Below are 26,159 nucleotides of genomic sequence, written 5' to 3' on the forward strand. Positions count from 1 at the left end.
AGGGCCAAGTCACAAAGAGGCAGCAACAGCTCATGGAGCAAGAGAGGGGCTACAGACTGGCAGACAGACGGAGTGACAGCACGCAGTTGTGGGAAGCAATGTAGATGGGGCAAGCTATTCCCTACAGTGACCAGGAGGCACCATCCTAGCAGTAAATGGAGCACTCCATCACACTGCTAAAACTAGATAAAGCACTAGTGTTTTATACTAGAGATAAAACAGTAAAGCAAAGTGTAATATCAATACATTGCTCCATCCCATGCAAAAGCAACATACACACATATACAGACCATTTTTTGGGTAAACAGACATTTTTCCACAGGATAAAGATATATCATATACAACTAAAATACAAATAGCAAACTAGGCCATAAACCAACATTTTAATCCTCTTTTTTAAACACATGCACATACACGTTAGCAATATTTCTGAAATTTACTTTCAAACGGGATAAAGAACCAAAGGTACAATTCTTCTGTTTTCCTCTATAGGCTTAATGAGCAAGTAAAATTGTATTTAGTATTTTCCAAATGCTTAATTTACTGTATTTACACAAACCCCTTCACAGCCTGTTTAAAACAAGGTTTGTCAGAAACACATACATAGTAAAGGTTTCAGAGGAGAAGCCGTGTTAGTCTGTATATGCAAAAAGGAGGACTTGTGGCACCTTAGAGACTAACAAATGTATTTGAGCTTAAGCTTTCGTGAGCTACAGCTCACTTCATCCGATGAAGTGAGCTGTAGCTCACGAAAGCTTATGCTCAAATACACAGTAAAGGTATTCTACCTAGCCTTGGTGAGCAACAGCTTGAAGTTGCTGGTTCCACACTAAAACGATCACACTAAAGACATGTATCATTAATAGTACGGCTATACAAAGAGAAAAAAAGTATATTTTTCAGAGCTATAAAATAAACAATATATCTCTTGCATTCCAGCAGTCATTACCTCCAAAATGTTTTCTGTTATGTTTTAAAAAAACAAAAAGCACACTTTTTTTAGTCCTGTCTACCTTTTTTCTACCTGTCTACCTTTTTTCTTTTCAATCAGATGTCTGTATTTAGCTGGTTGTTTGAATCACTACAGCTCTTAATTAATAAACACAGAGGAATTTATGAATCCCTCCCCAAGCATTCCCTTTTGTGGTCTGTGGGTGAAAAACTGTCTACACAACAGGGCTGCTTTTGGTTAATTTTTTAGTTAAAATATATGTTTTCTATTGCAATTAAAAACAGAACACTACTTAGCCTTTTTACAGTATTAAGCAGTAAATTACCATCCATAACAACCCCGAATGTTACTGTACCCCCACTGCTGGCTGAGGACTTGTAGCTGGCAATGAATGTCTTAGGTTTTTTCGATTTTAAACGTGTTTCTTTTGTGCGTAAAGAGTTTATTTGTTTTTAAATAAAAATGGACATAGCACCACCATAGTAAACACACCTTAATTACCCTCAGCTTTTAACTGTGTGGTCAGGAGTCGTTTGTTCTTACAACTAGGGCTGTCAATTAAATCGCAGTTAATCATGATTAAAAAAATTAATCACACTTAATTGCACTTGTAACAATAGAATACCAATTGAAATATATTAAATATTTTTGGATGTTTTTCTACATTTTCAATATTGATTTCAATTACAACACAGAATACAAAATGCAGAGTGCTCACTTTATATTATTTTTATTACAAATATTTGCACTGCAAAAATGATAGAAGAAATAGTGTTTTTCAATTCACCTCATACAAGTACTAAAGTGCAGTCTCTTTATCTTGAAAGTATAACCTACAAATGCAGATTTTTTCAGGTTACATAACTGCACTCAAAAACAAAACAGTGTAAAACTTTAGAGCCTACAAGTCCACTCGGTCCTACCTCTTATTCTGCCAATCACTAAGACAAACAAGTTTGTTTACATTGATGGAAGATACTGCTGCTGCTTGTTATTTACAATGTCACCTGAAAGTGAGAACAGGTGTTTGCATGGCACTTTTGTAGCTGGCGTTGCAACGTATTTACATGCCAGATATGCTAAACATTTGCATGCCGCTTCGTGCTTCAGCCACCATTCCAGAGAACATGCTTGCATGCTGATGCTTGTTAAAAAGATAATGCGTCAATTAAAATTTGTGACTGTACTTCTTGGGGGGAGAATTGTAGGTCTCCTGCTCTGTTTTACCTGCATTCTGCATATATTCCATGTTATAGCAGTTTCAGATGATGACCCAGGACATGTTCATTTTAAGAACATTTTCACAGCAGATTTGACAAAACGCAAAGAAGGTACTTGTAATGGAGCGGACACACCCGGTGGCGCCTTCTGCTGCTCATCTGCAGGAATTAGCACGTCAGCCTCTGGAGCGCCCTCTGCCATCTGGTGATCTGCCTTACCACTGGGCCTGGTCCCTCCCAGGACCTGGTGCCTCCTCCCACTGAGATGCTGCCCCCTGGCAGTAAACCCCAACAATCCCCAAGGGTCACCCCTTCCCAGGCAACCCCCAGCCACTGCCCCCACCTTGCCTCAGTCTTGGCAACTGCCAGTCATCACTTAGCCCCACTCCCCAGGGCAGACTGCAGTGTATCAGCCGCTCATCACCAGCAAGGGGGGTGGGACCTGCTGCCTCTGTCTACCTGTGGGCTGCCCCCTTGCAACTCCAATACCTAATAGGCCCTAATCTAGGCCTTGCAGCCTGGGGTTTCCAGGCCACAGCTCCCCTGGCTTTTCCTCCTCAGCCCTGTTCCAATCTAGGTACTCCCTCAGGTCCCTGCAGCCAGGCCCTTCTCCCTCTGAATGCAGAGAGAGACTGGTTAAGTTTCAGTCTAGCAGCGCCTTTATAGGCCCAGCTGCGGCCTGATTGGGGCGTGGTCCAGCTGCAGCCATTTCCCCAATCAGCGTAGCGTTTCTTGCCCTCAGCCCTGGCTCTCTTCCAGGGCTGGCTTTTAAGCACCACAGGGCAGGAGTGAGTAACCACTCCACTACAGTATTGATGTGAGATTTCTAAAAATAGCTACAGCACTCAACTCTAGGTTTAAAGAATCTGAAGTGCTATTCAAAATCTGAGAGGAACGAGGTGTACAGCATGTTATTAGAAGTCTTAAAAGAGCAACACACTGATGCGGAAACTGCAGAACCTAAACCACCAAAAAAGAAAACCGGCCTTCTGCTGGTGGCATCTGACCCAGATGATGAAAATGAACATGCGTCAGTCCACACTGCTTTGGATCGTTATGAAGTAGAACCTATCATCAGCATGGATGCATGTCCTCTGGAATGGTGGTTGAAGCATGAAGGGACATATGAATCTTTAGCGCATCTGGCATGTAAATATCTTGCAAGACCAGCTAGAAAAGTGCCATATGAACACCTGTTCTCACTTTCAGGTGACACTGTAAACAAGTAGCAGGCAGCATTATCTCCTGCAAATTGTAACCAACCTTGTTTGTCTGAGTGATTGGCTGACCAAGAAGTAGGACTGAATAGACTTCTGGCTCTAAAGTTTTACATTGTTTTATTTTTGAATGCAGGGTTTTTTTTACATAATTCTACATTTGTAAGTTCAATTTTCATGATAAAGATATTGCACTACAGTACTTGTATGAGATGAATTGAAAAATACATTTTTTTGTTTTTTTACAGTGCAAATATTTCTAATGAAAATAAATATAAAATGATCACTGTACACTTTGTATTCTGTTTTGTAAATGAAATTAATATATTTGAAAATATAATAAACATCCAAAAATATTTAAAATAAATGGTATTCTATTGTTGTTTAACAGCACGATTAATTAATGTTTTTAGTTGCTTGGGAGCCTTACTTACAACATATTCTTATCTTTATAAATATGGTGGAGGTTTGTGGCACCCTGCAACTTTTCAAATTTGAGGCAGAATGGGATTTACTTTTGAAAATAAATTTTAAAACTTTTCATCACTTTTTTGAATTGTCAGATGGTTTGAACAATAAACCATTTTAAAGGTTTTTTATTTAATTTAATATTAAACAAGTCTCAGCCCCTGTCTGAGTGTGTCACCTTGATTGCCCAAATCTAAACATTCATCAAATTTAATTAGCAATACTTTTTAGCCATTACAAAGTATAATATTAGGTTTTCAACCAGAACATCTGGTTGAAAAGGGAAACTGGCAGAGTCCAGTCAGTACAGCTGACTGGACACTAAAGTCCAGTTACCTGCAGAAACTGGCCTCTGCCAACATGTAGTGGGAAGAGCAGCAGCTGCTGCTGGAGCTTGGAGGACTGGCTCAGTGTAGCAGCTGCTGCTTTTCCCGTCCTCCAACCTGACAGAGAGCTGGCTCCTGGACAAGGCTCCAAAATAGGTACTAGTGCTGTCCGGGGTATGTGTGGGGGTAACCTGTCTGCCCTGCCCCGTTGTGCCCCGATTTCCCCACCCCCTCTCTCCGGGGACTGACCCCTGTCCTGTGCCCTGATTGGGCAGGCAGGCAGGTTCTGCATCAGCTTCTCCCAGCTTGGCTCTGCAGGGAGCAGGTGAGTCCTGGGTGATGTGGGAATGAGCGACAGGGGTGGAGTTGGAGAGCAAGTGACAGAGTTGGGGAGAGGAGGGGTAAGGGTCAGGGCCTTGGAGGAAGAGATGGGGCAGGGGTGTTCAGTTTTTATCAATTAGAAAGTTGGCAACCCTACATAGTATCTTAAACACTGATGGGGTGTTAAGGGATCATGGGTGGATTATTACATCTGTACCAATGTTTACATTTCAGTAGAGGGCGGTTGAACCAAAGGCCCCAAATTCAATTCAATGGGTTTGAGTCAGTGCTATTGTTCTCAAGCACATGGCTCAAACCCGCATGTTTGATAAAGATGTATAGAGCATTAGCCTGCTAAACCCAGGGTTGTGCGTTCAATCCTTGAGGGGGCCATTTGGGATCTGAGGCAAAAATTCAGGATTGGTCCTGCTTTGAGTAGGGGGTTGGACTAGATGACCTCCTGAGGTCCCTTCCAACCCTGATATTCTATGATATTCTATAACAACTTTTGCTTTATTTTAACCACAAGGCTTTTATTGCCTTTGGATATTACTACAGGCATTTCTGCTTTTTGCTGTAAAATAGGTCTCTTTTCTTAAAGGCACAATAGCAGGTTTCTCACACACTATTTTATTTAAAAGACATACAATCCATGAAAGCACCAATTGGTCCTTTCATGCCCCCCTGTTTTACTTAAGGCCTGCACGTGACTTATAACAAGAGACACAGAGATAGACACACATGCCTTTTCAATAGTTATTTTATTTGCAGATAAATTATTTTTTACAGCATCAGATGTATTCTAATGCAGTCCTTTTAGATTTCTCACAAACACTCTTTTTCTTAAGCATGGTTTTGTGACTTCTTGACTAGAGAGGTGATCAATATAAACCATTAAACAGTTATCCTTCGATTTGGAAATTTGGTTAAAACACCATAAGGATCTTCAGCGTTTTGCATGGCATTTACCCAGGTCACCCCCCTGAACTAAAGTTTCTTGGGTTAAGTGTAGAGATTGCATTGAATAACCTAAGGCAATAATAGCATATAATTTTCCAGATATGGGTCAATACAAAGGGCCTCGAGTTTGCAGTTTATATCCCCTGAAGTCCAGTTCACACAGACATGATGCTGCTGCCCTAGCATGTCTATCAGACACCCTTGCAATCTTAAAAAGGTTTCTCCCTAAAACAATGTTTAAGGATACCATTAACAGAAGCATGTACAATAGACTGCATAACTCTCGTATGCTCATGCGTGACACAGGCTTAGACAGTTCTATGCCTAGAACTAGACATCCTTAAAGCCATATATCTATCCTCAATTTTACTCTGCCCATGCTGGAGAGAAGTTATTGAAGACGACACAAAAATAACTGGGGTCTGTTACATCTGTATCCTCTGATCTAATGCTGTCCAGGACCTTCAGGGTCTCTGCAAACCCAGCTGTTGAGAGATTTTCAGAAAAGAAACACCATTAAATACCCATTTTAGATTTCTGCAGCCACAGTTGGATCCTCTGCTCCCACAGCCCCAAACCCCTTGATATTTTATACCTTACTTACATATGACTCATCTTCACAGTTCAAATACTTTAAGGGAGACTCCCCAGCATCCCCCTTCATGGGATCAGACAAGGAGCGGGCCTCACACTCATCAGATCACCTGGGTTTCCTGGTTAGGGGCCAGAGTCTCCAGCAGCAGCTGAGTCAGAGGGCTCCCTGTGACCCTCTCTCCCTTCCTGAGGACTGTTGCTGAAGTAGCACTCTTCTTCCACGTGCCTGAGTACCACTGGAGCTAAAACAAATTCCACAGTTCTCTCAGGGGTATTGAAGAGGGTCCATGTTTCCTCTCTGTGTTTCTATGATTTCTGAAGATGAGTTCTTTGTACATGTGCCCCCTTATACACAGATATCATGTGTGACAATATTTAGGTAATGCAGCAACCTAGAATATAAATAACTGTGTTATTAGGAGACTGACACTGTACTTGAAATAACTTTGAGTAGTTCAGTTTATCTTCAGTACTGTGAACATTATAGTACAGCACATGATTCTTGATAAAGGCATTAGTGAGGATATCACTATTTTTATGCTAAACTAGTGACGGAAAAAGCTGTAAAATTACTTTATCATCACCTAATTTAGATAAGACCGTTTATTGTTCACTCTATGTATCTGACCTTCTGTCAAGGGCGAAGCATTTTAAATTAAAATAGATAGGAATATACCGCCGATGATATCAAATGTTTCACAATTCTTTCAAACAGACATTTTATCGTTTGAACGTCACTTCAGAGCTGTCACCTAGACTATCTGCTATGTAAAAATGTTTTACTGTATTTCTCATTATCTTCTTAATCCATGAACAACCAAAGAGGTATCAGACTGTAAATCTGTCTCTGGTCCAGGACTCAGTATCTCCTATTCTTGGTCTAATACTAAATAAATATTAAAACTTGGTCTAATAATAAATGGGTAGAAGAAAGGAAACATTTCCTGATACTCTAATGTTACAAATCAATGTAAGTCCCAGCAGGCACAAATTAATGGTCAGAGTGCAGGTGAAGCAGTCACAGTTGCCTGATAAATGTAATTTATCAAATAGTCCCATGATTTATCACATTTATTATTAAACAAGTATAACATATACACACATTATAATATATGGCCAAGTTGAGTGCCTAAAATTATGCATCTAAATCCTTATTTAGGCACTCAAATAAGAAGACATTTTCAAAAGTGGTCGGATTTTCATAATCTCCCACCGATTTAAAGGAATAACTCATAAAGTAAACACAGTACACTGATGTGGCTGGGATCTAGCCTAACAGGGATTCTCTGTCAGAGTGTCTACAACTGGTTCCTGTCTCCATGTGAGAAAGTCTGTAAGAGTCAACACCAACATGTTGGTGACAGTGCATCGGGTTCTGAATAACATGTGACCACTACACGCTCTGAAGTTGAAGCTTAGCCCTCCATAGGACATCCACCAAATTGTCACTACCTTTTCGTATTCTGCAGCCAAACAGCAGCTGTGTTGACACGCTTAACACTGCAATATAATGTATGCAATGTACCACCGAATAATGCCATCCTCTATGAGACAAAAACATTTTCTAATTTCCCCTTTCTCTCATATTGTTTATTCACAATCTGTAAGAAGAAAACCATTTCATATCCCTATTTTGGCCATCTCTGGCAACTAACATTTTCTCAGCTAAGACAAAATGATTTGTCTGTTAGAACATGGATTTTATTCATGCGCATTGTTGCTACTTACGTATCTGATTCTGCTGTCACTTTACACTGATCCTACACAGTTACAGCTCCATTCATCTCAGTGGCTCCATCATTCCATCCAGTGTGACAGCTGAACTCGCTCCCATCCATTTGGAGATGCCAGTCTGGGACTGAAGTGCCAGTTTGAGTCATAAGAGTTCAGGTTTGTTTTTAAAAGATGTCCCACATGGGAGCTGAAATACAGGTTTTTGACAGGGTTTCCTTTATAGGCCACCACATTCATAAAAGAATTGAAAAGAACTATTTGTGTGAGTTCATGAGAACACACTATTAAGAACATTTTTCAAAAATGTTGCTATACAATTTAAAGGTCCTTTCCTGACCTCATTTATGCCCTGTTTTATGGATTTTTGCATGATTTAAGTGAACAATTAGTGTAATTTGTCTCCTTTAAAATTATAAAATATAATTAATTGTAGTTATATATATATATAGCGTTGCTAGAGTTTTCAATTGAAAAAAAAAAGACAGATAGTCTAATTGTTAAGGGAATGGACTGGGACTCAAGATTCACTTCCTGGATTCACTTTCTGGCTCTGCCACCTCCCGCCTGTGCAGCCTTGGGTAAGTCACTGAATCTCTCTGGTCCTGATCTGAAGTTCACTGAAATCAATGGGAAGCTTTCCATTGACTTTAAAGGGCCTTGGACCAGGCTGTCTGTGCCTTTGATCTGTCTGTAAAATGGGAATAATAATGCTTTACTACCTAACAGGAATGTTGTGAGGATAAATTCATTAAGGCTTGTGAGATGCTCAGAAATTATGGCATTATTGGGAAGGGTGTATAATTACCTAGAGATAATAAAGGCCCTGCACCAGTAAACTCTTATGCACATGCTTAACTATATGCACATGATTTCAGTGGAAAATAACATACACAAAATTAGTAAATCTTCTCAAATTGGGGGCAAAGTACAAACCATTTTGTTACAGGAGCACCAACAACTTAAAAATTACACTTCTGGCTGAAATGTTTTTACCTCCTCTTGGTATATGTTGCAACTAAAATTACTGTAACTAAAAAAGATCAGAGGAAACATTTTTTTCTTTTCATTTTGAAAAATACTTTTACATATGGTAGAATGTGATTGTGAAACCACAAAATTGTCAGGAAGACTCAGTGCCAAAGAGAGTGCCTGAAAATATGTTGACCTCAATTATTTGAAAATGACTAGATTACATATCTAGTCCTCTTGGTGTCCCTTTAATATCGATTGATCAATCAATCTATCTAATCTTTGTTAATGAATGGACCTTATTGGCAATGCTTACTCTAGTCTTAATATAGCTGGAGGTTATACAATTTACCATTTCTTAAAGATACAATGTTCTTATACATTAATCATGTATAATTCTTAAAACAGGAAATTGAAAGGTAAGTAGATGGTTCCAAAAGCATTGGAGATACTAGAAAAAACAGGAAGTGGGGCAGCTATTTCAAAACAACTAATGACATGTATTTTCCTTACTAAGTTGTTTTAAAAGTAGAAGGAAAAACTCACAAAGCCACAAAAAGATGGTCATATAGGTTAAATATTGTAAGGGCTCATTAATGCACACGCCTTGCATATGTAGAAAAAGGTCAGCATTAGAGTCCTTATTTTTCTAATATCCTTTTTGTGTGTACATTGGGGTTGACATTGATGTGCTTGGAGCATAATTGGAAACATTACCTGTTTCTGTGTAGTTTGTTCAGAAGTTTAGCAGTTCAGAATGGTATCTGTGATAGTGATGTTAATATAGTATATAGGATCAAATCCTAAGATCCTCCTGTGACAGAACACACCCCTCTATTCACACCCCATATACTATTGTAATAATCTTTGTAAAAAGTATGCCTTGTAAGATATAATTTGAAAATTTATAATCTGCTGATCATTATTGTCCTCATAAAATGTCTGTGGTGACGTATGTGAAGTTTTAAGATTCCCCTGTGTGATGTTATTAAACACACAGCCCTGCCCAAAGTGAGTTTGGCAGACAGGTCTGTCCTAAACAAAGGAATGTGTGCTCTGTTTGATTTACATTTAAGCAGTAAACCGATTAATCAAGCAAGAAGGGAAACAAAGGAAGCTCAAACAGGTGAGAAAAAGGCAGCAGGTCACATCCTTCCACATAGCTTCTTTGTCTTCTGATACCCAACTGGAAAGGTTTTTCAAGAGTGTGATTGAGCCTATAAAAAGGAGGTACAAAAACCCCACTGGACCCCCTCTCGCTCTCCCTACCCATTGCATTCTCTGCACCTCACACAACAAAGGAAGTTGATTGAAAGTTAATCACAGTCTTGATTAGACTTTGGGAGAAGATGTCCTGACCTAAGAAGTCTGGCCATTAAGACTGCTGAAAACATGTGGTGAGAAAACTTTGCTTGGAATTTAAGATAGTTTGTTAAGGTGCATTTTAACTTTATTTTTCTTGGGACCATTTCTGACTTTGCCTCATTACTTGCACTTACTTCAAATCTCTTTGTAGTTAATAAACTTATTTTATTGTTTTATCTAATCCAACATGTTTAAATTGAAGTGTTTGGGAAAGTCCATTTGGGGTGGCAAGTTCTGTGCATATTATTTCTATTAAAGAAATAATGGAGTTAATATAACTTGCATTGCCCAGGAGAGGGCTAGTACAGGACATACATTTCTGAGGGGAAATCTAAGACTGCAGGACTGTTGGGGTCACCTGCAATATAACCAAGATTCGGTTATGCTCTAGCTCTCACCAAATGTGGCTGGCAGGCTGCAGTTACACATACATACTCAGTTACATGTGCAGTTACACATACATACATACATACTTGCATGCTGGAAGGCTGTTTGTGATCAGCTCAAGTGGGAGCCCGTTCAGCGAGGCATTGTAAGGCAGGAATGACACAGCTATTCATTAGTCTGAATTGTACCCTGTTCTGTCACACCTTCTCTAATTTTTAATCTAACAGGTTAAAGCTTCGTTCCTAAATATTTTCAAAATGCAACATCTATTTTAGAGCCTGTTTAAGTTTTCATCATAACATGTACAGACTTTTTTTTAAAAAAAAGCAAATAAACAATGATCCTGAAAAATTATGGTGTTGAGGTTTTTCAAACTTTTAGAAACTCATGTCACTGAAAAAAAATGGAATCTCCTTCTACATTCTTCCTTGACTGACACCCACACAAAGTATGTATACAAGTGCAATAAGCAACACAGATTAATTTTTAAGAGAACCTTACCGGCACAGAAAATGTTATCTTTCACCCTAAACTGACATGACAGACCAATAGAACGCACTGTAGTCACAGCTCAATCTCTTGCCCTTTCATTTCAAATCATATAATTTAAGTAGCTCTGTATTAAAATGAGTGCAAGTGTGACAGATGCCTAAGGTCACAGGATGCTTCCCTTATTCAATATCTCTCTTTAAATTGTTTTGATTAAAAATAACTTAAAATATCACAGTACTGGACAAAAATGCTGGACCACACAACTTTAAATTGTAGTGTTTTGGACCATTAGTACAGATTCCTTAGGATTTATCATTCTGCTTCCTTATTTCAATTTGAGATATGCCTGAGTTGTACAATGCAGATCCAGAATCTGAACATTATTCAAACTTCTCCAGAACTGAAGGGTGTTTGGATCTGGTTTTCCAGATCAAGGTCATCCCTAATCATAACACAACATCAGCACACTCACAGTACCATCTATATGTGCTTTACCTGAGGAGGAGTTTGAGGGAGATCTCTATGTTGCAGACCAATACAAGGTGAGGCCAGCTGAAAGAAACATATATTAAAGTGTGTGTTACATATTTTGTTGCAAATAAATGATATAGGGCCTTGCAGGGCCTTTGCCAAAGAAACTTCAGAGCGTAGAAAGCTTTGATTACAAGATCTGATTACTCAATAGTTGTGCTTTACTTTTATTAGCTCTCTTTTGAGAATTATCCGTGCTTATCAATATAGTTTAAAATCAAACTTGTGCTTCTAGTACTTCAAAAGCCACCATGAAAATTCCATGTTTAGTTGGAGGTAATCCAAGATGGCAGAAATGGATGGATGTTTGGGAGTTTGCAAATTCTGCAGTGGGAGATCTTGTAGGATCCCTGGTTTCCAAATGTAGGCATAATATGTCCTCATCTAATTGACCACAAAGAATTGGAAAGACAAAATCAAAATGTCCTTCAGATCAGGTATGGGACTTTTCCAATACATAGCCAACATGCCTAATCCCAACTACAATGGTGATGTCAAGCCTAGAATGTGAAGGAGTCTGATGGATAGGTGAGGGAATGTAAACCTGCATTTCTGCCTCCTCTTTTCATATTCAAAATGGCAGATCCAGACTTTTACCAAATGTCTATGTTTGAGAAGAAGGTTGTATCACAGCTGGTTGCATCAAAATGGAAAATTGTGAAAGTAAAATCATGGGAAACATCAGAGTAGAATGCAGAATTTTGTCTTTTTTAAAAAAGAACTGCACTCTGTCTATCCATCTCAGCGTCAATCAAATGAATTTTAAGAACTTTTGGTTTTGTCAACATTTTGTAACAGACCACATGCTGGAGTAACAAATACGCTGTTAAAAGTATGTTGTTGGTATCAGAGGGCACATACAAAAGAGAGGCATGCCTAACTAGCTAATGGACTGGGGATTCTGTGTCTGAGTTCAAATTACAGAATTACAAAGCTTACATTTCAAACAATGTGAGGGTCTTTTATGACTGAGGAATACATATATTTATGCTGTGAATCACATATTATGTATAGTGTTTTCATAAAGCCTTTGGGTGAGATTTGCATAAGCACTCAGGGTTGGCCTAACTCTGTTCCTGTTGATGTCATCGACTCTAGAAAAATCTAAACAATCCTATCCATTCTCCACCTGGCCACACAGCCTATCAGCAAAGGAGACCTGCTCCCCAGGCACCCAATCATTTCAAAGGCAGAGGCTGCAGGAGGACTCACCTTCTACCACTGCTGCTGCAGGTGGGAGGAACAACTAGCAGGAAGGGGAGCCACCTAGGGGAGCCTTTACAAAGCATATCAAGATATCAAGAGTAGACCAAGAGGTATTGGACCACGTGTGGTGGGGGAAGGATTGAAATTCTAGGAGGAGGTACAGGGGACAGTATGGAAATGGTGGTGGATTTGAGGAGATGTATGATAGAGTATTGGACTCAGAGAATGTCACATGTATCACCCAATGAACAGGAAATTTTTCAAGGAAAACCTCGGTTAAAAATTTGCAGGCAAATCACTACTATCTATCTCATCTGAGTCTTATCCTATTCCTCCTATCTGTCCATCTATGTCTATGTATTTATACCATCTTTCCTCCTAAACTTTTATTTGGATGATAGCCTGGAATATGAATGTTCTCCATTTGTCATTTTATTGTGGAATTGTTTGTATAACATTTAAATGAAAAGTCAAGGTGCATTATTGGTAATAAACTGCAAAGCTGGCAGTCATTACATACCATCAAGTCCATCAATAGAAAGCATAAACTTATTGTTCTTCTGCAACTCACTGTTAAGTATAAGAGGAAACAAAGTGCTGTTGATAACAGATTAAGCATAAAATGCACAGGCCTTAAGGCTTTTAGTCTCAAGAGATGCCACATTTCAGTGTCACAACCAGGATATAATATTAGTAAATGAAGTTTCATTCATGTCTGTCAGTCAGACATGTTAGACTGAACATAAGGCATATTAAATACTTTTGCAATAAGCAAATTGCTATTGCCTGTGGACTGCAAGAGCTACAGTAGTTGTTCTAGGATTTTATAACACTTGAGCTACTTACTACAAGTTCCAGTAATAATATTTTATTTGTGAGGGAGGCTCACGGGTATTCAAGCCTTTGCAAGCATTTTTAATAGAAAAGAATGTTCTAGGGCAATTCATGGGCAAAATAATATCTATCCCCACTTCCTCCCCCCAAAAATCTTGTTATTTCTTATGTTCAAAAGCTTTGTCCTATAGCTGTGAGAGTTTTTCTGTTTTGGAGGCTGAACCAAAAAAAAGAAAATAGGAAAACAAAAACTCATTTGGGTTGAATAAAATGTTTTGTTTGACCTGAAAATAAATGTTTTGTTTTTGAGGGTTTTTTACAATCTTTTTAACAAAATAAAAATGAAATAAAATTCTAAATGAAAGACATTTCAAACTGAAAAATCAGAATGTTTTTTGAAATGTAGAAACTAAACATTTTGATTTTTTCTGATTTTTTTTTAATGAAAACAGTTCAGTGAATTTGACATGAATTTGCAAAACGTTTCGAAAGACCCAAATCTGCATTTTTGGCAAAAAAACAAACAAACAAACAATAACCCCCACAATGTTTTGGGTGGAATTTCCCCCCCCCACACACACACACAGTTCTGTGTTGTTCATGAAGGAACAGAGAGCAGGATCTTCTGTGCTATAACAGGGTTTAAAAGAGGACTAGATAAATTCGTGGAGGTTAAGTCCTTTAAATGCTATTAGCCAGGATGGGTAAGGAATGGTGTCGCTAGCCTCTGTTTGTCAGAGGGTGGAGATGGAAGGCAGGAGAGAGATCACTTGATCATTACCTGTTAGGTTCACTCCCTCTGGGGCACCTGGCATTGGCCCCTGTTGGGGCTGGACGGACAATTGGTCTGACCCAGTATGGCCATTCTTATGTTGTTATGCTCAGGACTTTCTCAATCACATGCTGAACTTGTGGAGGTGAGCCATTTTAACGTTGAAAGTGATAAATAAGTGGAACAAGGAGGAGAGCTTACAGACAAATCAGTTAGTGGGAGGAGGAACAGATTTCTTAGAAGACATTACAAACTCTCATAGGGGAATTCTGGATTTTGAAAATGAGACACCCATGTTGAAGATAGCACCTAGCAACTACATTTCCCCTTAAAAAGACAGTCCAGGAGGCAGAAGGAGTTGGGCCTTGTTGCAGAGAGTGGGTGGAGAGGGTGGGGCCAGGAGTTGTGTGGAAAAGTAGATAATGGTTTCTATGGAAGAGTTGTATGGGAGAGAAGGGCCATGGGATCTACAGGCAAGCTTAGAAAGTTTCAAAGTATTACAGCATCCAAACTTTTGTCTGAACTGAACCCAAGCTGTGAACCTTCTGAGGTAGGCTCATTGAGAGTACACACAAGACAGTGCATTAAACCAAGGCTACAATAAATTAGAAATCTCTTAGATGAAAATACTGATCTGTATGGTTTGATTGTTAAAGCTACATTGAATTACTTTATCTTATGTTCTTCTCAAATTGGTAGGCATTGGATGACATCTTTACATTTAAATTGTGCTGATTAGCCAGTTTTACCGTAATAACACTAGGATAGTGACCGCCTTATCTTGCCCTTTAATTTTAAAATTAATGAAGTAATCATTTATCCTGGTCTCTTTCTGTGTTCTGCCCAATTACTTTAGTGCTGAATGGTACTTTGCATTTTTGCTGGTCCATTAGTCCCATATCATGCTCTTTCTGGACTTCTCTGCACAACTAAGGGATAATTAAATAGTGTCTTTTAGCATCTTTATAACCTTGGCACATAAATTTTCTTTTCCAAATAGTTTAGCCTGATAGATAAATGTCACTTGGCCAGATGGATTGCTCTTCCCCTTGTTATTGTTTTGGACATCTGCAACACAGCCATATATGCCAGATATGAATTAATGATGATAAAGGTTGGATTCTTATCTTCATCTTGGTCCAATTCTGGACTCCTTTTTCTGGAAAAAAAATTCTCATTGAAGTAATATGGAGAGGCACTATCACTTCTGTCTCTGTGATGTGATTGCCTCTGCATACACAGCCCAAAGTTAAGCATTGGGCTGAAAATGAATAAGAAAAAAAAATAAAAGCCTACTTCACCATTAGAGATGTGACAAGCTGAACAGTTCTCTATGGACTTAGAGCTGCAATGAGCTGTTTTCAAGATACTCTTATTATTAGGAGCCAGCCTCTTTCTGCTTTCTTGGGCAATTTTACAAGCTCACTGTTATTTGCCCTTTATGGTCAGAATGAAAAGCAAATTTTAAAGCTTGATGGCATTTATTCAGAGTATTCTTTACATTGGGAATTTTGGTTTTATCTTAAGAATGGTGGGGGCAGTGAAAAAGAAAGCTTTGGTGAACAAAGAAGAAACGATTTACTTTTATAGTGCTTTCTTTTTCCTTGGAGAATTTTTTCCTTTCAATTGAATTGACTTCTTCCTAGTTCATAAGCAAGGAGAGCCATTAGAAACAGAGAAAATTTGTTTGTAAGGGAGGTGATTCTGACACACAGCAGGGACAGAGTTTAGGAATTTTAAAGACAAAAAGAATCCCCTACTGGTTAATAATAACCAATTCATTAAGCTTCAATGTGAATCGTATGTCATTATTTTATTATTAGATATGCTGTTAAACTTATTCCTTAATATGTACAAGCAATTAGACTGAGATATAGTTGCCTTATGTTTCCTGATTTTTCCAGGCCAGAACCTCCGTCTGGTATAAATGACTATAACTCCATTAGCTTCAGTGCTGATCTACTGCAGCTGAGGATCTGGCCCTCTATTTAATTCTCCATCCTAACTTGGTTAAACATGGGCTTTTGCAATGAGTATCTTTGTTTCTGTTTGTAATGGAAACGTAGTGCGGTAGTGCTCAGACACTTAAATAAATACACATGGAGTGTTTATGAAAGCATCTGATGTAAGGTAGTTTGAGAAAAGATTGAACAAAAATAGTACTAATACGTGTGTGCAAAATACAGCTAAATAGACACACATTTTATCTGAAGTCAGATAACATGTTTATTTCATAGATTCATAGGAAGAAATCCTGATCTCATTGAAGTTAATGGCAAAACTCTTACAGACAGGGGCCAGGATTTCACCAATACATTTCACCGATAGATTTCAATACCAGCAAATAGTCATGGGCATTAGAATAATCTAGTTTGACCTCCTGCATAGCATAGGCCATAGAATTTCATTAAGTGCTTCCTGTATTAAGCCCAGAACTTCTGATAGAGCTACAGTAGATCTTTAGATACATAGCCACTCTTGATTTAAAGACCTTATGTGATGGAGAATCCATCAATGCATGATATGAGTATTGTTAGTCTGGACACTTCAGTGAGCAGTGTGCATCATATAAGGGGCAGCATGTAATCCACAAAACATGTTGGGCCCGTTTTAATACTATCGTAAAAAGAAGAAACACAACACCAACAACTTTAATATTGCTGCACAAGGGGAGCAGCAAATCTGACCATCTCCCTAGTAGCTCACTGTCTAAACATTACAGATTTTTCACATTCTGTAGGATGCATTGCAGACTAGAACCTGTACAGATTTCAAGAGGAAGGTCTGACACTGTCCTGTTGGTCTTCCCTAAAGTACACTTGTCTTTAAAAGGTGACTGCGGAAAAATGTAAGGTTTATAGGGTTTCATGTTTACTGCATCTCAATAATTCAGGAGCCAAAGTATTAAATGATACTGCCATGCCATACGTGCAATTCAACCTGGAAGCTGGGAATCAATCTGGGTTCTTTTTTCCTCTCATCCATCATCACATGCATCAGTAAAAAAAACAAAAGTTTCCATAGGCCAAATAAGACTCTTGGTGACATCTGTGCAACCCCATTGCCTCAGTGGGTTTGTGCAAGTATAAAAGATTAGAACTTAAAAAACTAATTTGTTGATGAAGCACAAAGAGGAGAAGAAACCTGCTAGATTTCTCTCAGCTGTGCTAGATCAGAAACACTAACAGGAGCAAGAAGCAGCTACAAACTTATTTTTATTTCTAAAGCCAACAGGTATGACTATGAATACAAACAAAGGGAGCACATCTGATATTTAAGCATATACTATTTTACAGAGTAGAAACAGAGTTCAGAAACCAGATTCAAAGCCTGTTGAAGTGACTGGAAAAACTTCCATTGCCTTCAGAAGGATTTAGTTCACAACATAGGTGATTTACACTATATCATACTGGGAGTAAGGCACATTTTGATTGTCATTCATCACTAGTGATATATCTATTCTCTTCTGCTGCAGACATAAAGATGGCAGGTTCCTGTGCTAATAATGTTAGGGACATGGAACAGTCATACAGATTCAGAACAGTAACTTATCAGCTAATTCTTAACTAATGTTGTGAAACATGAGTGTTTCTGTTCCATCTACTTTTTTTACTTTAATTGTGGCTGTTTTCATCATCCATATAAATGTGTAATCCTTTCTTGAATCCAATATAGCATGTGGCAATGAGTCCCAGAGGTTATTAATGTATTGTGTAAACAAGTCGTTCCTTTTATTAAGTTTTTAATTTATTGCCTTTCAGTTTCCTAGAATGTCTTCATATTCTTGTATAATGAAGGAAGGTGAATCAGAGCTCCTAAATTACCTCCTCTTTATCATTTTTAAATTTACTCCTCTCTGTTATGTTCCCATTGGTGCTTCAGTAGTAGAATTCTTGCCTCTCATGTAAACGACAAACGTTTGATTCCTGGTCAATGCAGAACTGAGTTTATAGGAGGTCAGATGAGGTAATCACAATGGTTCTGTCTGGCCTTATAACCCATGAATCTCATTCCCCTTCTTTCTAAACTAAGCAGTCCTAATCTTTTTATTCTCCCATCTTATAAAAGTCTCTCCATGGTGCTAATCACATTCCAGAGTTAAGGAGTCTGATTGGAGAACACACTGCCAGCAACTCCTTCACATTTATAATAAGCAAGTTCCAGCTCAAGCACCTCCACTGTGGAAATATCGTCTGGAGAGAGAGATGGTCACTCAGGTAGCAAGGTTACAAACCACCAAATGCTTCTTAGGTTAGAACCAGGATATTGCTCTCCACTTGGAAGCTGATGGGCAAGCAGATCTCATAATACTGGCACTGTATGCTTTTAGCATGAAACTTTGCTTAACAAATAGGCAGCCACCTTTTGAGCAAGTCTTGGTTTCCAGGTGCTTTCAAAATGTAGTCCCATGTAAAGCACAATAATCTATTTTCACCTCTATATATTTCTCTCTCATTCTCTACATAGTTTTACCCTTCCAGAGTTTAAGAAACTGCTGCTGACATTCATACCTTGCAGTATGGCCACTGACTGTACTGGGCTTCATGACTTGAGTTTAAAAAAAGCTCTTGTTTTCATTTTATTTAATTTAAATAAAATATGCCAGACCTCCTTTCATGGTGGAAATTCAAATTTAAGGTGGAGCAAAATAGGCTTCAAAATAGGACCATGCTTTAATCAATGAGAGAAGGAAATAGCTGCAAGGAGGTAAACTAGGCACGTGGTAACTAGGTTAGGCAGGATTAGGATAGAGTGGGGTGCTTTCATTATGAAACCAACAAACAAGCCTTGTTATTGCTTTTTCCCCCAGCAGGGACTGAAAGATAAAGTAAAGCCTTTAAAATGATCTGTCATCCTGCTCATGGCCACTTTCCTTTCTAAATTGATTTTTGCTTTCTCAAACCAAGAAGTTGATAGTTTATGCCTACTGCCAGCAAGAATAAACTGCCACCCACTTTGTGAATGACAGCAGAAATCAACATTAAGTGGAAAGTGGCTGTGTTGGATAACTGATCATTTTCAAGGCTTTTTTACTTTATTTCCAGGCTGCTGCTGGTGGACAACAAATTGCCTCTTTGAACAACTGGCACTAATTGACATCCTTGTTGGTAGTTTAGAGGCCAAGTACAGAAGCAAAAGATTGAATGGGCACAAAATCTGAACTAACCTGCCATTAGAAGTAGTTTCTCCAACCAGAACTAAAGAATGTTGATGAGGAAAGGTGAGGTTTGTATAACTACTATTTCTGCTATATCTGTTCTGTAAATAAAGACAAGGTTTCAGTTCTGTTGCTGTCAATCCTACATCTTTCAAAAGCACTCAGTTCACCGTAAATCCTGCCCAAACTCTGTACAACCTGTGGCAAAATCCCTTGTTCGCCTCAGTAGGCTCAGTCCTTTTTAGCCTTGGAGACTCAGGTTTGGGGCAAGGCAAATCCTTATAGTTGGTACAGGGTCCTGCTACTCCTCTCCTCAGTCAGTCCCTTGTGCTTGTTTTCCTTCCCTTCTGGGGAGCCAGTGCAGCCTCCCTGGTGGGAAGGTCTGGTGTCTTGCTGCAAACAGGCTACTGGCAACTTCCCTGCTCCCCTCACTCCTCCCCTCCTACCACCCAGGAGAGGGTTTAAAAAAGGTCCCAAGTAGTTGGAGTCAGCTGAACCTAATTGGTTCCCTAGCAACCCCTTTTTCAGCTGACCCTTATTGCCTTGTGGTTCTCTGACCCCAGTGGATAGGGAGGGGCCTTTTAATCCCCTGGGACTAATTACTACCCCCCTTTTGTAGCTGTTTGCCCTGGGTTTACCACATATTCCCCAACCCTGCTCAACACTACAGGGTTGGGCTACTTGGGTCGGCAAACAGTGCACTCTCGACAGGCCATCTGCATTGCCATGTTGGATTCCAGACCTATGTCGTACTCTGAAGTGGAAGGGTTGAAGCGACAGGAACCATCTCGTCACTCTGGCATTTTTGTCTTTATTTTGGTGAATCCACTGCAGAGGTGCATGGTCCGAAACAAGGGTAAACCTCCGTCCCAGTAGATAGTAGTGGAGGCTTTCTATGGCCCATTTTACCACCAGGCATTCTTTTTCGACAACGGCGTATTTCCGTTCCCTAGGCAGGAGCTTCCGACTGAGGAAGGGGATGGGGTGTTCGTCATCCCCGACCATTTGTGAAAGTACCGCCCCCAACCCTACATCGGAGGCATTGGTTTGTAGGATAAACTCCTTCTCCCAGTCTGGGGCCACAAGTATGGGGTCAGTGCAGAGGGCCATCCGTAGATCTGAAAAAGCGTCTTCAGCTGCGGTCATCCATTTTACTATGTCTGGGCCCCGAGCTTTCGTTAGGTCCATTAATGGGCATGCCCTGGTGGCAAACTGGGGAATGAACCGTCTATAGTACCCCACTAATCCCAGGAATGCCCTGACCTATTTTTTTCAGAGTGGTCAGGGCCACTTCTGTATAGCTTCTAACTTGTTGAGTAGGGGCCTCACCATGCCCCTCCCCTCGATATACCCGGGGTATTTGGCTTCAGCTAGCCCGAGCGAACACTTGGAGGGGTTTGCTGTCAGCCCCACCTTCCTCAGGGTGTCCAGTACTGCCTCCACCTCCTCCAAGTGTGTCTCCCAGTCGGGGCTATATATGATAATGTCGTTGAGATAGGCTGCCGCATACTTGCCATGTGGTCGCAACAATTTTTCCATGAGCCTTTGGAAAGTAGCGGGCGCCCCATGTAATCCAAAGGTGAGGATGGTGTACTGATATGGTCCCTCTGGAATTGCAAAGGCTGTCTTCTTTTTGTCGGCCTTGGCCAGGGGGATCTGACAATAGCCCTTGGTCAGGTCAAGGGTAGACATAAACCGTGCTTTTCCCAATCTGTCAATTAGCTCATCTATCCGGGGTATAGGGTGCGCATCAAACTGGAACACCTCATTCAGCTTTCGGAAGTCATTGCAGAACCTCATGCTGCCATCCGGCTTAGGCATTAAAACCACTGGACTTGACCACTGGCTATGAGATTCTTCTATGACTCCTAAGGCCAGCATTTTCCTGACCTCTGTCATGATCTCCTCGCTTTTGGTCTCAGGGATCTGGTATGGCTTGACGTTCACCTTCGCTCCAGGCTCTGTAAGGATGTGATGGTGAACCTCAGTAGTCCTGCCTGGCTTTTCTGAGAACACATCCTGGTTGCGTTTAATCAGGCTGATCACTTCAGATCGTTGCTCCGGAGTCAACTCCAGGGAATATTCACACTTGGTCAGGCTGGTTGCTTTTAGGGGATGGTGCCCCTAGCGCAACCACATGCGCTTCTCTATCCTGCCATGGTTTCAGCAGGTTTATATAGTAGATCTGCTCCAGCTTCCGGTGACCTGGCTGTCGGACCTTATAGTCTACTTCTCCTGTGGCTTCTATTATCTCATATGGGCCCTGCCACCTGGCCAGGAGCTTGCTCTCTGCCGTGGGTGTGAGCACCATTACCCAGTCTCCCACCTGGAACTTCTGGGTCGTTGCTTGGTGATTGTAGTATGTCCGTTGGACCTCTTGGGCCTTCTCCAGGAGTTCGCGCACAAGGGGGGCAACTTGGGCTATCCTGTCTTTCATTTGCAATACATGTTCAACGATGTTTCTCCCGGTGTTCGGCTGTTCTTTCCAGCTCTCTTTGGCCATGTCCAATATGCCCCTGGGGTGGTGACCGTATAATAGCTCAAATGGGGAGAATCTAGTGGAAGCTTGGGGAACCTTCCGTACAGCAAACAGCAAGTAAGGCAGCAGGGCGTCCCAGTCTTTCCAGTCGCAACTAACCACTTTCTGTAGCATGTTCTTCAATGTTCTATGGAAGCGTTCGACAAGACCATCAGTCTGGGGATGATAGACTGATGTCCTGAGGGTCCGTATATGGAGCATTGTACATAGGTCCTTCATTAACTTAGACACAAAGGGGGTCCCTTGGTCTGTCAGGATCTCTTTAGGTATCCCTACTCTGGAAAAAATCCGGAGTAATTCTTTGGCTATGGTCTTGGACATGGTGTTCCATAGGGGTACAGCCTCAGGATATCGGGTGGCATAATCTAGTACTACCAGAATGTACTGATGACCCTGGTCTGACTTTTCCAGTGGCCCTACTAGATCCATAGCTATTGGCTCGAATGGGATTTCAATAATTGGTAGAGGTACCAAAGGGGCCCTTAGGTGTGGTCGGGGCTCATGTAACTGACATTCTGGACAATGGTACAATATCGCCGGACAGCCGCATAAATGCCAGGCCAAAAAAATCTCTGCAGAATCCGATCAAGGGTCTTATCTACCCTAGATGGCCCCCAAACAGATGGCTGTGGGCCAGATCCATCACGCCCCTCTGATGCTTCTGTGGGACCAAGAGTTGTTCTACAACTTGCTCTTGGACCTGGACTACTCTGTATATCAGATCACACTTAATCACATAATATGGCCCTGGGCCCTTGACTCTCCCCTCCACGGAGACCCAATTTACCTCGACTATTTCTTTATGAATATTGCTGACCTGATCCTGACCAAAATTCCCAAGTGAGGTCCCCATTTGTCCAAACTCAGGGGGATCTACCTCTGTCTCCCCCTTGGGGAACCCCCAGGGAACACGGTCCGGCTATTGGGTCGTTGATCTCCTGACCCATCCTGCTGTCCGTTGAACCACCTCTTTCCCCTACAAGCGTAGATTTCTGGTACTGGGTCAAGATCCTCATTCCCCTCCTTTTATCCACCCTCTGTTCCCTCCGAGTCTTCCGTGGCTTTCCCGGTGGGGAACAAATCCTGGCCAAATTCGTGGAAGGCCGTGGGGGCGGGGGGGCGTTATCTATCTGGGCCACCCCCTGGGTCCGGGTTCATTATTTTCTTCCACCTTCTCCCCAGTGAGTAGGCTATCAAACCCCAGGAAGTCTCGTCTGATAAGGACTAGGTAGGGGAGTTTCGGAACTACTCCTACCATCGCCTTAGTGGGGTTTCCAAGAACTTCTATTTTTATGGGGATGGTTGGGTAGTAACTGACATCCCCATGCACACAGGATATTCCTGAGCATTTGGCCCGGGATAGTTGGTCCTGCCTGACCAGCTTTCCTGAGACCAGCGTGATTGCATTTCCCGAGTCTACTAACGCGGTGGTCTCTATACCATTCATCTTAACGGGTCTAGTGTATCTATGAGGGACCATCGCAACCCCTACTAGACTTATTAGATCACATGGTCCCCCTATATCTCCCAGTTCGCATTGCATGGGCTCTTCTAGATTTGGGCATTGGGCAGCGATATGCCCCAATTCGCCACATGCATAACATCGGTACCCTGCTCGGGGCAGCCCCTGATTTTTTGGGCTACTGGGCTTTATCCCCTGAGCCTTTCTCCTCCAGTCCTCAAGTCTCTCTGGGACCTCTGGCTGCTCTTCGGCCTCCTTCCTTCCCTCCATAGTCCGGGGTGCTAGGGCAAACCAGGGCCTCGGCGCAGAGACTTGTCTCCGATTATGGTGCCTTCCTTCCCTGGTGGTCTGCAAAAGTTCTTGGGTTGCTAGGTGTCTCTCTACAAGGGAAACTAGTTCATCATTGGAGGAGAGATCGTTTTGGCAGACCCACCCCCATATGTCCGGCGGCAACCCCCTCATGTACCTGTCCAACACAAGGATTTCCACTATCTTCTCTGGCCCATGGGTCTCGGGGTGGAGCCACTTCCAGGCGAGGTGGATTAAATCAAATAGCTGGGACCTTGGCAGTTTGCTGTCCTGGTATTTCTACTCCTGGAAGCGCTGGGCCCGTATGGCTGAATTCACACCTGAGCTTGCCATGATTTCTGCCTTCAGCTGGGGGTAATCCATAACTGTCTCTGTGGTCATGTCGAAATAGGCCTTCTGGGGCTCCCCACACAGAAATGGAGCCAGGATACCTGGCCTTGGGGCCAGGCCTCCCGCAGTGCCATCCTCTCGAAGGCGAGGAGATATGCCTCTATATCATCATCCATAGTCATCTTCTGTAAATAGTTGCTTGCTCGCAGTGGCTGGATCCCCTGGGGCCTGTGCATCAGTGTGGTCAGGGCTTTTAACTGGTTCACTACTTCATTCAGGGTGGCTTGATCTTGGGCTGCCTGGTTCATCAGTAATTAGTTAGTCTCCTGTTGGACGCGTACTGACTCTTGCTGGGCAGCCATCTGCATCCTGGTAGCCTCTTGTTGGGCCGCAGTGGCCTGTATCAACACCTTCACTACATCCTACATTTTAATTTTTTTTTTATTTTTTGTGTGTGTGTGATTTACCCTGCCCTGAGATGGCTTGCCACAGGGCCTTACTCACTCACCACATCCCACCCCTAACACCACATGTGGCAAAATACCTTGTTCGCCTCAGTAGGCTCAGTCGTTTTTAGCCTTGGAGACTCAGGTTTGGGGCAAGGCGAATCCTTATAGGTGGCACAGGGTCTGCTATTCCTCTCCTCAGTCAGTCCCTTGTGCTTGTTTTCCTTCCCTTCTGGGGAGCGAGTGCAGCCTCCCTGCTGGGAAGGTCTGGTGTCTTGCTGCAAATAGGCTACTGGCAACTTCCCTGCTCCTCTCTCCCTCACTCCTCCCCTCCTACCACAACCCCGGGGGAGGGTTTAAAAAAGGTCCCAAGTAGTTGGAGTCAGCTGAACCTAATTGGTTCCCTAGCAACCCCTTTTCCAGCTGAATCTTATTGCCCCGTGGTTCTCTCTTCTTAGTGGATAGGGAGGGGACTTTTAATCCCCTAGGACTAATTACTACCCCCCTTTTGTATCTGTTTGTCCTGGGTTTACCAGAAACCTTATAAAATACCTCATGGTAATGGTTTATTAGCCCTGTCCCCCATGTCCTCTCCTTGCTCAAAACCTCATCCTTGGTCTCAGGTTAGTGCTATTCTCACACAAGAAGCCATGGTTTCCTCACCAAGATTGCTGTCTGTCCATCCATCCATCCCCAAGGAATTGAAGTTTGTTTCTTCTGAATAAAAATGACCAGATATCTGTTTTAAAGAGGATTTCCTCATGTCCTGACCAATTAATTTGAAATCATTTATTTCACCCGGTTTCAATATGATCAGCTAATCAATCAGATATCTCCTTGTCCATGCCTAATCACTCTGCAGTGGTCTCTACCTTAATGCTTAGGTAATTAAGCTCAGCTCAGCTGAGCTCAGCTGTCTCTGAGCTAGGCTTTGCCAGTCTTCATATTATTATTTATATTACAGTAGTATCTAGCGGTTCCACTCATGATTGGGCCTCATTGTGGTAGGCACTGTTTGGACACATAGAGATGGTCCCTTCCCCAGAGAGCTTACAAATCCACAGGACCACATAGCCTGTCTGCATTATAACTGAATTCTACACAATGGAATAGGAGACATTTCACATAGCAGAAGGGTTCAGAAGTGCAAGTGGGGAAAGCAGACAATGAATAAGGCCAGTCACAAATCTGTGTGTACCCAGCAGTCTCTGATTGTACAATGCACATAATGATCCCCACCTCTTTAAAGTGCTTTGAGTGAATGAGAAAGCACCACATAACTGTTTATCATTATTATTGCTTGCTCTCAAATTTGTCACTGGGTTGCCTGCTAAGGGATTTGCTTGTTTGTTTTAAATAAACTCCTTCATGATGAGATGAAACAAACCATTCTCTAGCTCTACCAGGCATCACTAGCTTCATTACTGATGTCTAATTGGTTAGCAGATCACATGTGTTCTAACGAAAAAAACCCTTCCCCCAGATAGAATGAAAACACTTTCTGAATACATTTTAAATCTAATTGTTTTGCAATAATGATCTTGGTGTCAGCTTCTTAGATTAATGA

The sequence above is a fragment of the Lepidochelys olivacea genome (genome assembly GCF_965140295.1).
Source record: "Lepidochelys olivacea isolate rLepOli2 genome assembly, chromosome: 2".
NCBI lineage: Eukaryota > Metazoa > Chordata > Testudines > Cheloniidae > Lepidochelys > Lepidochelys olivacea.